The sequence below is a fragment of the Gobio gobio genome (assembly GCF_949357685.1).
Source record: "Gobio gobio genome assembly, chromosome: 2".
Lineage (NCBI taxonomy): Eukaryota > Metazoa > Chordata > Actinopteri > Cypriniformes > Gobionidae > Gobio > Gobio gobio.
Window position 1 is genome coordinate 68,612,680 of NC_137098.1, and position 14,634 is coordinate 68,627,313.

The 14,634-nt window shown below is 36.6% G+C and overlaps 2 long non-coding RNA genes across 2 annotated transcripts in view; one reads left to right on the top strand and one right to left on the bottom strand.

Annotated features, from left to right (window-relative positions):
- The window catches only part of LOC307120648, a 224,442-nt gene that overhangs the window by 58,318 nt on the left and 151,490 nt on the right, over positions 1-14,634 (bottom strand). The gene's annotated exons all lie outside the window — the stretch shown is intronic.
- Positions 7,687-10,234, top strand: LOC307120620. The gene is made up of 2 exons (XR_013815828.1): positions 7,687-7,754; positions 9,268-10,234. It is a non-coding gene; the product is annotated as an uncharacterized lncRNA (long non-coding RNA).

The following is a 14,634-nucleotide window of genomic DNA, read 5'->3' on the forward strand; positions in this document are numbered from 1 at the left end:
GTCGTCATGTTTCATATTACAACATTTATTTTAAAAACTTTATAATAAAAACTTTTTCTAATCTTGACAAAACACATATCGTCGGAAAGGTCTGAGTCTCATGGTTCTATATCTGGCAACTGTTTTGTGATATTTGGACAAAAATATATACATTTGTTACAGGAGATTGCATTAAAAAAATCTATGGAATTTCAATGACACCCGGTGGCTATTTGTGGTACAGCGCCTAAACAAAATCTCATGGGAACTTCAATTTTTGTGATATCAACTTCAAATTTGGAACAAAAAATGGTTAGACATTTGGCTTTGATTTGATAGTAATTTTAGAGTACAAATTATTTTGTAACATATATATTTTATATAAAATATAAAATATTTAGTACAATATATTTGATTTACAGTAAATTTAAACTTTCATAACCTTTTCATACTTCGATTTTTTGAAGTTATTCCACTTGAGCCATAATCTGCTGACTGTCTTCTTTAAAATAAGACCAAACTTATGTCTGTATTCCAAAGCATTCTTGAATTGCAACCATTTAAGTTTGGATAGTGCATCTTCGTGTATATCTTCAAAAAGGGGGGTGACAGTTAACAGGTTAAGGGCGCATGCTTGACCATAATGTATAGCGTGCACATTCTGCACAACGCGCATACACTTTGCTCATGTAACCTACACAGATGAAACAGTTATTTTTGCAAATCATAAATTGTTACACTAAAAAAATATTAACACATGAGATGACGGAAATCATTGTGGTGTGCCACGAAGATGTGAAAAAATAGGCATAAATCTAGCTTACAAATGATTCAGGCTAATTGTAATAATTAAGGATAAGACCTGTTTGCCCAATAGTGGCAAGACATATATGTATATAAGGACATCTGACAAATTGGTTTGTCCGTCAAGAACCAGGAAAAAAAATCGACTGAAAAACTGAAAAAACTGAAAGACTGAAAAAAAAAAAGACCGTGAAATCACCTTTACCATAATGTACAACATTACAACTTCACTTCTCTGTCTTTCACTGCTCTTACAAGAGCATCAGTCTCCTCGGCTGTGAACCGCTCCTGGCGTGCGCCTGGTAAATACGCCATAATAATAGCAATCCATAATGGAACTTGCGCACCTGCTTTTACAGGGAATGTTGGATGACGCTCGGATTGGTTTATTCACGTTACGCCCAAACCACACCTATGAATAATGAAGCTACTTCAGACCAACCCATTTTAGATTTGCGCCGGGCGCAAGAGCCATTTATCCCGCCGGGAAAATAGCAACAGCTCCGAGACCCGCCCACAAAGTTACTTGCGCTTCGCGCGTTGACACTTGCGTTTCAGATCGTTAAAATAGGGCCCATAGGCTCCATCCTGCCGGGAGATAGCACTATGAACTTTGACCAAAACTAAGCAACCCCAAAGAGAACAAAAGACTCTGTGATCAACAGAGAAAAAGAAGAAACCAGATTGCGGCCCTCTCAATGACCTTTAAATTAACTCCACGTGACACAGCTAAAACCCTACAAGAAACTCACAGTAACCATGTACACATATAAACTGCACCAATCAGTGATTATTGGATAATCATTATGGACTTCAAATAGCCTCCGACGGCATAGTTTTGTTAGTTTATCTACAACCGATACACGCAACCATTATGCGCGTATATCACTCCCAGTTCCTGTAGTTATGCAACTATTGAACAAATAATCAAAAGTAGACCTTTCTTGGTATTTTTTGTGTGTTTGTGTATAATCCAACAAATGAGATGAATGAAATTTTTGTAGAATGGTTCATGTTCTTTTAATAAGAAATTAGGTCAAAATGTACTCTCTGCTTAAGAGCAGGAAACTAAATGACCACAGATAACCTAATTTTATGGGAGAGGTGGAGACACAGTCCATCAATAAATTGATGGTTTCTTCAGGTCATGTGTTATAAATGCATATATTGCTAGAAACTTGGGATTTCATCATCTCTCTCTCTTAAAACCCATCCTTTGTATTCAAAGATAAGTGTTCTTGTGTTATGTGCTTACAAATTTAATGTCTTGAACTGCCGATCTAAGTTACCTGGCTGTCAAATAGTGTTTCACTATTGTTCGGATATTAATATCCGCTGCAGAGTTGATAGACGGCCCGCTCAAATGAACGCTGGAAGAGTCATTTGCTCGGCCGTAAAATAGACTCTCTCAAAATTCCCTATGAATTCATTAATTCTTTTATTTGAGCTAAATAGACCTGTTTCCCTTGAGTCCCCTTTAAATTCTTACATATCGGTGGACGACACTTCTCCAGAGAGGAATAATAATAATTTTAATAATAAAAAAATGTGTGTGTGCTGCTGTGTGTCCCTGTGTGTAATATCTGTGTGTGTATGTGTGTTGTGCACGTGCCTATAGGCACATATTACTAATGCGCTCTTTAAATAACACAAAAATACTGCATACATTGTCGTTTGCAGTTGCCTCAAAATAGCAATGCTCCAACAATGCTGTTCAAATCTGTTAAAGACAATTATAAATAAATCATTTATTTGGAGTGTTTTGCTGGGATGTGTCGGTCTGCGGTGACACATAACGAAACTCTTTTAAGGAAATCAATTTAAATGTGTTGTTAAAGGGGAAGTGCATCTCAGGACTTGGTTCAACCTCCGCCTATGGCCAGATGTGAAAAAAAGATGTTTCTGAAGTAAACATGCAAATGTCATTTGTTATTGAGTCTAAACCTTGAGTCTAAATCATGCACTTTAGTTGCACTTATATTATGAAAATGGATGTTCTCAGCAATACACAGTAAATTCCCCAGTGTTGAATTAACCACGCTCTGTGTTCATATGGGAACCACCAAGACAGAAATAAAAAGATTGAATGTCTTTTCAGTTTATTTCATCTAAAGCTCTGCTCAGTTTTGGGGTTTCTGCTTAAAGACTGGTGTTGATCTGGTTTACTGAAGGGTGAGATTTGGCACCAAAACTTGTTCTGACTCAATTCAGGGCTGTTTATGGGTTATTATTTGGCTGAGATTTGGGACAGTTATGGCTAATGTGTGGCTCATGTCAGTAGTCCAAATCTGGGCTGAGGAAAACAGGATGTGTGGGGCGATTTGAGCACAAAATGCTTCCTCCAAGAGGATATTAAAATGTATAAATGTAATGTCAGCATGTATTTGCCTCAGATATGATCATTATTAAATTTAAAGGAACCATTATCATCAGTTTCCCTTCTCGTTGAGACACTTCCCTTTTCCTGATATTGAAGGGAAGGTTTAGATGTTGATGATTTATTTAAAAAGTTTGGTTGCCATTGGAGATCAGTGTTTCCTTTAGTTGGGTAGTTTGATACTTGGCTTCTGATGTTAGTTTGTGTTATTTTTATAACAGTATTTGCCAAAACACTTAATTTATTGCAGAATAAACCATTAACAAGAATGGTCAAGTGATATATATTTCATCATAAAGAAAAATATTTAAAAAATAATAAAAAAAATAAAATAAAAATTCTAAATAGATTTTCACCAACAATGCTTTCTTGGCAGAGAGCAAATATTCTGAATTGTGATTTTTAAATATGGGGACATGCTTCATGCAGCAATGCATGCTGGCCACCACAGTATAACACTAATGACTCCCAGCATGCAAGTGTTTCAAATGCAAGTGCATAGTTCAGTTGAAACCTTGCCCTCTTTGGCTTCTGTTGATGCTGTAAACTGAATGTAGGCTACGAGGCAAGCTGACTGTTTAAATAACAGCACTGAAATAAAAATGCGCTGTTTATCTTTTAATCAGTTTAGGGCTATTCACAAAGGACGCGTTTGTGCGGTTAAAAACGCGATGCAGGTATAGAGACAAGTTTTTAAAAAATGTTATCTTTCTTTCTTTCTTTTTTTTAAATGAGTGCCGTGTTTATAAAGCCGCGTCATGCACAAACTCTGCAAAAGTATGGAAGAGATGCGAGCGCACCGGTCTTGGGCGGGTCGCCAGGATGATTTTAGGAGTTACATTAGAGTTAGGGCCTACATTAAAAATAAAAAAGAATAATTTTGTTTTCATTAAATCAGTCTAGGCATATAAAAGGAATAAATTTGCGAAATATATTTGACTTCAATAATTAACAGATTAACAAAAAGAAAGAAAAACAACAGTGCTGTTGAGTTTGGTTCATTTTTGTGAGGCACCGCTCCTCAAACAATCTTGCACATCTTGTTTTCTTTATTTTACAATAGCACAATGTAAGTAAACACATTGCAGTTTTATTAAACGATGTCCTACTCTTATTATCTGGATGACCAAAATGACGGAGTAGGCTATTTTATGTTTTCACATGTGTGCGCATGTGAAGAGGATGATTTTTCCATCAGTATTGGGACACGAGTGAACAAAGCCTATAATAAATAATCGTGAGCGCTGGTTACTTTCAGATTCTCATTAATTTCGTTTTGGTTTTATATATATATATATATATATATATATATATATATATATATATATATATATATATATATATATATATATATATATATATATATATATATATATATGTTTTAATTATTGATCTGTTCTGAATACCGTTAAATTTAAAGGATGTTGTAACGCATTGTGTCCAGAGGGATATTTCACTTAACTGGAGTTAGGCTATTGTAGATATGGAGGCGATGGACATTTCACAGCTCCACTTTATTCCCCGTGAAACTCGCGTAACAGTCCGTCACAAACGCTAGCATTAGTTAATCAACAAAACAACTTGATTTGAGCAACAGAAAATAACCCGCATACATGGGAGTGCTGGAGGCGCAGGCAGCTCAACAGGGAGCGCAGCTCTTAAAGGGGCCACAACACATTCCTACTCGTCACAATTTGTTGTGGAGTGAGGGGAAATAAAATAACCTATAGCTATGTTTGTAGTGTTTATAATGTTTGTAGTACTTTTACCGGTATTATTTCTGAATGCAATCAAATGTGACTTATACATGACTTACCTGTTTTTTTTTTTGTTTTGTTTTTTCAACCAAACGATTATTTGGTTAAAATTCTTGTTGGTTGGTTAACCAGTTAATTAGCCTCCCATATATAGGTCTAGCTATCAAATTAGTGCAGAATGTTGCGAATATGCATCAATAATCAAAAGTGTTTGTGTGGAAAAGCGCTGAGATGAATTTGTGCCATCTAGAGCAGTGGTTCCCAACCACGTTCCTGGAGGACCCCCAACAGTGCACATTTTGGATGTGTCCTTTGTCTGACACACCCACATCAGGTCTTGGAGTAGCTACTAATGAGCTGGTGACCTGAATCAGGTGTGTTTGATTGAGGAGACATGCAAAATGTGCACTGTTGGGGGTCCTCCAGGAACGTGGTTGGGAACCACTGATCTAGAGAATAGAGTCAAATTACCAATTGTATACAAGTAGGCTTTTCTTATGCTTGGCTTGACTTGTTTGAATGTAAATGGCTGTAGGCCTATAGCAGGGGTCGCCAACTAGCGGACTCCGGTCCGAATCTGGACCGCGAGATGCGTTCATCCGGACCGCAAAGTCTTTTGACGTAATGAAATAAATATGCCACATGCCATTAAAAAAAAAAATCACATTTATATCAGGCAGCTCAGTAGAACCGTTTGGGTCCTAACGTTACTATGCTCACTGTTGCTGCGTTCAGACGCGCGGTCACGCATGCAGTGAAGAAGAGACTGATGGTGCGTTCACACCGGACGCGAATGACGCGTTATGCACGCCGCTTAATTGGCTCCGCAGAATGTCTATTCGCTTCTCTGCATTGACTTAAATCACTCGCGCGAAACGCTTCATTCGCGTCCGGTGTAAACGCACCATCAGAGCAGAAACTGGCACGCAAAAACAATGGCATTTTCGAAAATGAGGAAAGTTGACGCTGAAAACCGAGTTTTCTGTGATGAATGGGTGGGGGAAAAAAGCGCATTTATTCTTCCTGCATCCTGTGTGAGGCCTGTGTGTCTCATTTGCTCTGATTCTGTTGCGGTTGTCGAAAGTGGGAACATTAGCCTAAATAAAATGTTTCTTGCACTTTTTAATTTTTCCAACACTGGTGGCACTTTATTTTTGCCTGTTTGTGTTTATGAATGATATTGCTAATGATATTTTACCAGTGCAATTTGAAGCACAGAAGAGAGCAGTGTTCAATATTAGATACATTTAGTTAAGACTATACATGTGAATGAACATAAACTGTGTTATGAGATTTCAGATTTTCTGATCCAGGGGTTTGCGTTCATTGACTGTTATTATTTATCTCAGTTCAGCAGGAAAAAAGCACTTTAGTTGCTAGTAATGCTGAAATGAATGTATTTTCAGTGCAGATTTAGAGATGAAGGCATTTTTAGTTCATCATATTTTTATCAGACATGGTTACTGGTTGAATTTAGATATTTTGTACCAAAGCATATTTTAGATATTTTGTACTTAAAGGACATAACAGAACAACAAATGAGACAAAAATTAGATCAATTTTGTGAAGGATTACCTATGTTTACTTTAACAATATGAACAGACATGTTTTGTCCATATGAGAATTGTCCATATTATATTTTGTTCAATTAAGAACAAATGCTATCTACACTAATTTCTTCTGGCAATAAACATAAATTATTGTTTTTAGGTGAATAATTGTCCGGACCTCGGCCGGTGAGGAGGGTTAATTTACTGGACCTCAAGCAATTTTAGTTGAAGACCCCTGGCCTATAGTATATGGGTCGCGGAAAAAAAAAAGTAAACCCAACCAAAAAAAAAAAACCCTTCTATAGGTGCTTAGAACCGGGCCTGGTAAGAAATGGCATCAAAAATCTCCCACGATGCAAAAGGTTCATTATATGAAGCAGTTGCCCGAGGCCTTAAATGAGAGATTTTATCAACAAAGAAATGCAAGAAGCTTTCACAGCTTTCACATTTGGAGTATTATTGACAGGTGGATTCAAGGCACCATTTATAACTGAGAACAAGATCTTAGGACTATGTGCAAAAATATGCAGTCTGGCACTAGGCAATCCTTGAGCCATTTAAATGACGTTTGAAGCCTGTCCTTTTTCCATTTCTGCCCTGCTTTCCTACAAGCTTATAATAAGCGAGTCTCAGAGGTTTGCCACCAATCAGTTCTATTTTTATTTTTTTTCAAGGAGCAGTTCAATTTAAAACATCCAGCATGAGACATTAAGCAGAGACAGTTGTGAACTGAATTAAAGAGCCAATTATAATTCACATGAAAGAATAATGAGCGTGTGTTTGAGCAGCGAGGACAAACAAATTCATACAAAGGAGAAAATTAAATATGTGCTGCTGTTCATTGCCAAGTTTGTCAAACAAACAATTGTCAAACATTTTTTTATTAATCTTTAATAATATTACTTTATTGCAACTATCTCAGGATGCAATACTGACAAAACTTTTGATTTTAATAATTAACATTAATATTAAATGCTGTAGAAGTATTAACCATATTTAGTTCATGTTAATTAATGTTGTTAACCAACGTTAACAAATGGACCCTTATTGTAAAGCGTTACCCAACTTCCTAATGGCAGGACCTCAAAGATGCAAAAAAATCCACTAAATTTTGCTTAATTGCAAAAAATATGTTTGTGTGCATTTCCAAGAAAAGGGCACATTTTCACTCCTCCCTCTCTTACACACTATAAAAATCAGTCAAATGAGCATCTCGGGCACTTTCTGAACTCCAGCTCAGACTCAACCAGACTCTTTCATTTCCACAAGCTCAAGAACGACACGCAGGTAAATCTATACACACCGCACAAATGTAACTCACACAGTTCAAATACTGATAATCTTATAAAACTAATCGTCTTTTAAATCTGTATTCTGACATGCTGTAAATATGGAAGGGTTGTTTCGGACAATAACGTGCAATAGCAAAAGGTTTGCTATAGACAAAAATATCTGTGCAATAATTAAAAAGACCAGTCAAGCAATGACTGTTTCGAACAAAATGCTCTACCATTTAAAATTTTGTAGAAAATGCCCTAATATTTACCTTTTTAAAATCTGATCTGCCACAAATTCAGCCCAGATCAGATCATCTTCAGGCTGTACTTGTCAAAATCATCATCATCAGGCTAAAGTTGGAGGACATTCACTCTCCATTAAATGAGTTTAGAAATTGAACAGGTGTGTTTCTGGGGCAAATACAGAAATAAACTTAACTGAGTTATACATTTACATTAACATTTTACTGGTAGCCCTACAATTATCATGCAATAATAATCTTTACACATATGAATTTAACAACAATTGAACTAGGCAAATAAACAGATCATCCATATGTATGCCCACAAGATGGTGCACTGAACACATTTAATCCATAATAAACAGGAGGATACGCTCTAATTCAAAAATTAGAAATGCAAAACATTTCACTGTACACTGTAAAAATAAATATTTAAAAAGTAAGTTACCTGGTTGCCTTAAAATTTTGAGTTCATTGAAATGAAAAATTTGAGTTAATACAATGAACATTTTTGAGAATTGACTACATCGCCCTTTATTCAAATACTATTTAAAAAAATTGTAAGCATATTGCATAATTGTGTGATAACGCAGTGAAACCAAATTGTGCTATTTTCATGATGAATCACAATTTTTTTTTTTTTTTTATTTATGTGGTTCAGATACAATAATATTTTGAACCTGAATTTATTAAACCAATTTCCTTCATTGTATTAACTCTAATTATTTTTTTAATTTCAATGAACTCAAAATTTTAAGGCAACCAGGTAACTTACTTTAAGTTAAACCAACAATGTTTTTTGAGTGTGTATGATGAGCATTAAAGAAACAATAACAGCACGGCAGAATTACTTAGATAATGCAGAGAGAACACATTTATGACGCAATGGGGTGCACCTGAATCACGCGTGGCATAAACCTAAAACTGAAAAATCAAGGCAAAGTATTTTTCATTAAAACAAACAAACAAACACTTGCAGGAACTCGGGAATCTCTGGGTTACAGCGAGCATTTGATCAAACTTGTAATAAAAGCAAATGTAAATTATTATTATTAGGCTAATAATTAAATACAAATATTAAACAAAACTTCTACAACAGGGCTGCATGATTTTGTAAATATCTCTATGTGACTAATAATAATAGTATTAGTAATAACAACAATAATTATGTTTTCTTAAATGCTCCTATTTTTCAGTGAAATATTGCCACATTGATATTTCTCATTAACTAGCCCATTTCCTCTCATTGTGAAGCTCTAAGTGTCTCTCTCTTGTTCTCAGGATGAGATCTGCGGTTCTCCTCTTACTCCTCGGCGCTCTGATGTTCACTGATGCCAGGTCTCCCTGCCTGGAACGGAATAACAACGCTTATATTAAGTTTATAACAAGGTATATTATCCCAGAAGATTTCGACACAAAAAGTGAACTACCTTTGCAAAAATACATCGGAAACAAGAAACTATGTGGCAGTTTTATCCAGGATTTTGTCCACAATTTAGACAAGAATAGAGTTAAAAGAATCTGCAATGGAGAAGGCATCAGGTACAGCGACGACGACGACATGTGCATCAGTAAAGATATGTTCACAGTGTACTTTGTTATAAGCTTCTTAAATGATGAAAACCAGTGTGTTCTGTTGGTAAAACGTGAAAAGCGCTATCTTGTTTTAGCTTGTGATTTCGTTGGCAGTCACTGTGTGCCTTTTCGCTATGAGACACAAATCAACACACGACCATCCCAATATGATCAGACCTGCAGGACATCCATCTAGGCTCCAGTAGGGTTGAAAAGAGAAAAGTTAGAAGCAAGTAATTTCTACTTAATCTCTATAGGATGTTTTGCATAAGCACCATTCTCCAAGACGAATGCAAACATGTGCATTAGCTTCACTTCTATCATCATCTCTTCTACAGCTGCTTTTAGTCCTTTCAGGTCAGAGATTGCCATTTATTTCTGAGAACGCTTCATTTAATCCGTCCATTAGTGAATCAGTGAACGTGTGATGATTTTTGTCATGATGATATTTAGGGTTCCCTGAAGTATTTGTTTGTTTGATTGGAGAAATTATTGCTGTTCATCACTGTTGTCAGAGAAACTATAGCATTTGCTAGACTTTTTTTAATTTTGAGATTTTTTCGAGCTCTATTATATTCTTTAAAAATACAACCGTGTAAATGCATGTGTGGTGCCATGCTTTTGCAAAACCAAAGTTGTGTTATTCATGCAATAAATAAAACGTCTTACTGTCTGACGGCGTGAGTGTCTTACTGTCCTTTCCCACATCATGGATCGGTGGTCAGTATGGCCGGTCTGTGTGTTTCTCCGGCACACTGTGATCCTGCACAAACACACAGGAAGAGGTGAACACTTTAATAAAATAATGCTGAAAGATAAGTAATATAGTGTTAGAATGATGATGAAATTGATTCTTTTATTCCCAATATATATATCCAGGGATAAGGCCTAATATAAAGATGTCTTACTCCCAATATGTAACCAAGAATAATGCCAGATGTAAAGAGGCCTATGTTAACCACACAACTATGTTATGTGTTGTTTTATGATGTTGAAACTATATAGAAAAATATAGTGGAGGTTTTATAGGGAACCTTTATGTCAGACTTTATAAGAGCCACAAGTAGAATAGAAATAGCAAAGTGAAATGAAGAGTTGTTTATATGGCCGAGAAACTTTTATAAGAAGTTTTTATTTTTCACAACTTTTATGTGTAAGCTGTTAATAAGGCCGAAAAACTTAAGGGAAGCTTTTCTTATACAACTTTTATGAATGACCTTGTAAGCATGGAGAGACAGAAAACATGATATTGTACAAATGTTTTACTTTGGTTCAAGTGAATACATAGAAACATGATTGTGCAGAAATGTTTTACTTTGGTTTGTAGTAAAGACACGGACACATGATTTTGTAAAGAATGTTTTAATTTGGTTTGTGGTAAAGACACAGAAGCAAAGATGTTGTGGAAATGTTTTAATTTGGTTTATAGTAAAAACACAAGAGACATTGTTTGGTAAAAAGTATTTTATTAAAGTTGTTGTAATAACCACACTGAGATATGTTTTGTAAAATATGTTTTATTGAAGAGATAAAGAAAGACACTGAGCCATAAGTATGAAGGTCATTTATTAATGTAAAAGAACAAGTAAATGAAATGTAACCTGTATTAGCATTCAAGCATGTAACAAAGTATTGAACGAAGAAACAGGTTTTACCCAGGATGATGTCTTGCAGACGAGACAAAGGAGGAGATTAAGGATCCAAGCCAGAAGAAGAAGAATGAAAGAATACAGAGCATTATATACTGAAATATTGAAGGAACTGAGGGAGTTGACAATGGTTCAAAATCTGGGATTGGATAAACTGTACCTATGCGAATGAATATGTAATGAAGAGGTGTGATGATTAAAAGGTATATAAGGTATTGATCTCTGTATGAACATCTGAAGCTGAGAGCGACATGCTGCTTCTCCATTGCTTGATGATCCAAGCCTGACATCTGCTGGTGACTCTTGTGAACTGACTTTTTGATACTCAAGACTTTTCTTTTTGTAACTTTTATTTGATTATATGTAAAACTTTTTGTTAATGGAAAAAGAAATCTACTTATAATTGATTTATAAAAGAAACCGTTTGCCACGTCTCTGCTTTCTAAACGAGTTGATCTGTTCTTCTAGAGAGTGAGTATACATTTATGTTTATGATCTAGTTAAGGATTTGACCTGCTTTACCTAGCCTGAGAATATAAATTAATACTAGGTAGAAGGTGTGTGGGATCTAGATAGATTGTACACCGAATAACAGTAGCTGACATGAAAAGTCAAGCCGTGTGGCATACTAAAACAACCAGGGGTCAGTGGTCCACTAGGGGCCTCAAAATGACTGAAACAATGAGCTAAAACTGCTACAATTCAATATATTTCTATTTAAATTCACCCCCTCAACTACTGTTCTCTTTTACTTCAGAGGAAAACCTGGACATATGAGAAAGTCTAATTGTGTGATTTCTAGACCTGAAAAATTAATGAAATCTTTATAGGCATTTTTATAATCAAACATATATTTTCACATTGACATTGCGCATTTGTTCCTTCATTTCACCACGGATTCGTTTGTAAACAAGAGACTGGATGCAGACAGGACGAGATTACCTTAATGAATGAAGCGACACTAATGTGAGTAAAACATGTTTTTTTATATGTGATAGTATTGCATTGTTACAGATCGTATTGATTAATGTGTACGTGTCTATAACTGAACATACCTTAGCATGCTGTTAAAGGCTGGAGAATCCTTTATTTGAGGTGTTGCTTGTTCATTGCGATTCGGGATCAGACTCGGACATGTATGGGCAAGGGCTCGCGAAGCCCAACGTCCCAGGGCTATGTGTTTTCTAGACGGGCTACAAAAACCTAAAATCCGGCCTGCCGACGGGCAATCTTAATGTCACAGTGTGTCTTGGTTTTGTTTCATTTTCATGTTCTCAGTTTGCCATGTTCAATGTCTTGCTTCTAAGTTTATCATGTTCATTGTCTTGTTTCCTGGTTTGTCATGTGTCATTCCCTCAATTGATCATGTCATGTGCTTCCCTAGTCTCTTGTGTATTGAGGCAGGGCCGTTTCTAGCCATTCTGACGCCCTAGGCGAAATCCTTATTGGTGCCCCCAGTCGAATTTTAAAAAGCAACATTGGTATTACTGGTATTAATTAACAAATACATACATATCAAATTATATTTGTATATATTTGTTAATAAGGATTCAAATGAATAGCCAGATGCCTGTATAGCCCTAGGCCTATAATATATAGCCTATATTTGTGCAGTCCCTAGTTGCTAAGAAATTGTTCTCAGACATAACTACATAATTATTATGTGTTATTAGTACATTTCACATGAAAGTAATAAGAATAACTGATTCAGTGTGGTTTGTGTTACTCATTGATGCGTGAACTTCCCCTTTAAATAACGCAGCACTTTGCCCTTTGTGTGTAGACTATTAGAACTGAATGAATCGATTCAGCATTCAACACCATCCGTAAAGATGCGTTACATTCGTCAACGTGATTTAATAAAGGATGTATTCATGTTGTGAATTGGCACATTTTATTATACCATTTTTAAATTGAAGATTAAAATTAAGAGAAGAAAGCTTTATAGAGTCAAAATATAACTGCACACACACTGAAGTAAGTGTGCAGTTATATTTTGCCTCTAACACACACACCGAGCAATGCTATCTGCCCATTCACAGCGGGATTTCTAGACTGCCACAAATACTGCCCTAACAAAATACAGATTTGTACCTGTTGTTTTAATTGGCCTTTAGTTTGAATTTAGCTTTATTTTATGGTTAAAAAAACTTTTTTGACAGTAGCCTACTCTGATCTGATGGCATATAGGAATCGTCAGATTGACAGTTCTCTGATCCAATAGTGTGGGGGAACTAGTGAGGGCGGCAATAACATTTTAGGGTGGCCGTGACACCCTTTACACACACACATCAGTGCCAGATATGCGCTTATTGGCGCCCCCTACTGATGGCGCCCTAGGCGACCGCCTAGTTGCCTATGCCTAAAAACGGCCCTGATTGAGGTGTGTTCGACATCGGCTGCGGCTGGATGCAACCAAACGGCGAGAGTAGCCTCGCGCAAGCGGTGAGGAGCGGCAAACGGAGACGTGAAGTCAGACACTTTCTGCTTCCCGCAGTGACGCTCGCGCTGTGTTTGCATACTTTATCACAACCGATGTGAAATAAATGCAATATTTGTCAAAACAAAGATGTTTGAGACATTATTGTCATGTAATATTTTATGCACTGCTTAATACAGCGTTTGTTTGTACAAGAATAAAGTTCGACACTATCAATGAAGTGGGGTCTACATTTTTATCAGTTTTATTTTGATAAACATGACAATATAACATTGTGTCTACATGAAAGTAGGCTTTACTGTTTTATGTAACAGTAAAACAGATTTGTGCGCATTAGTGGAACTGAAAGTTTTAGAGTAAACACGAAACACACGTGATCGCTGTCATGCGGTGAATCCGGCCAATCGTGGAACAACTGTGTCATCATCAGAGTCCGTGCAGTCGCTCTAGAGAAACTGCACCGGCTGTATTAAGCCCCGGGTATACTTCACTTTCCGCGCGCAGCCCTGTCCGCGCATCTTTCAAAGTGTACTACACCACGGATGCGCACGGATGATTGCGTTCGACACATGCGCAGTACATTTTTTTTCTATGCTCTACCACCTAGTGGACTCTTCTGTACTGCTGGCACATGCGCTGTTGCAAGCGGACTGTCCACGCGGTCTCAAAATTTGCTCTTGCGGTACTTTGATGCCATATGTCACTGTCATGTGGCGTTGGCGCTGTCTCAAGTCGGACAACATTTCTAACTGGCATGCACTGCTTCAAGTCAGCCGCCAATCGGTCCGCACATCGCTGTACCAAGTCGAACAAGCCTATGTTCTCATTGGTTGTTGTATTAATGTGTTCTCAGTTCTGTCATTGGTTTATTATCTCATCATTGTTCACAGGTGTGTCTTGTTTAGTCATTTGTCTTTGTGTATTTAATCCCTCATGTTTGCCCTGTTCTCTTGTCGAGTATTGTTCCCTGTAACCACTGTTGTC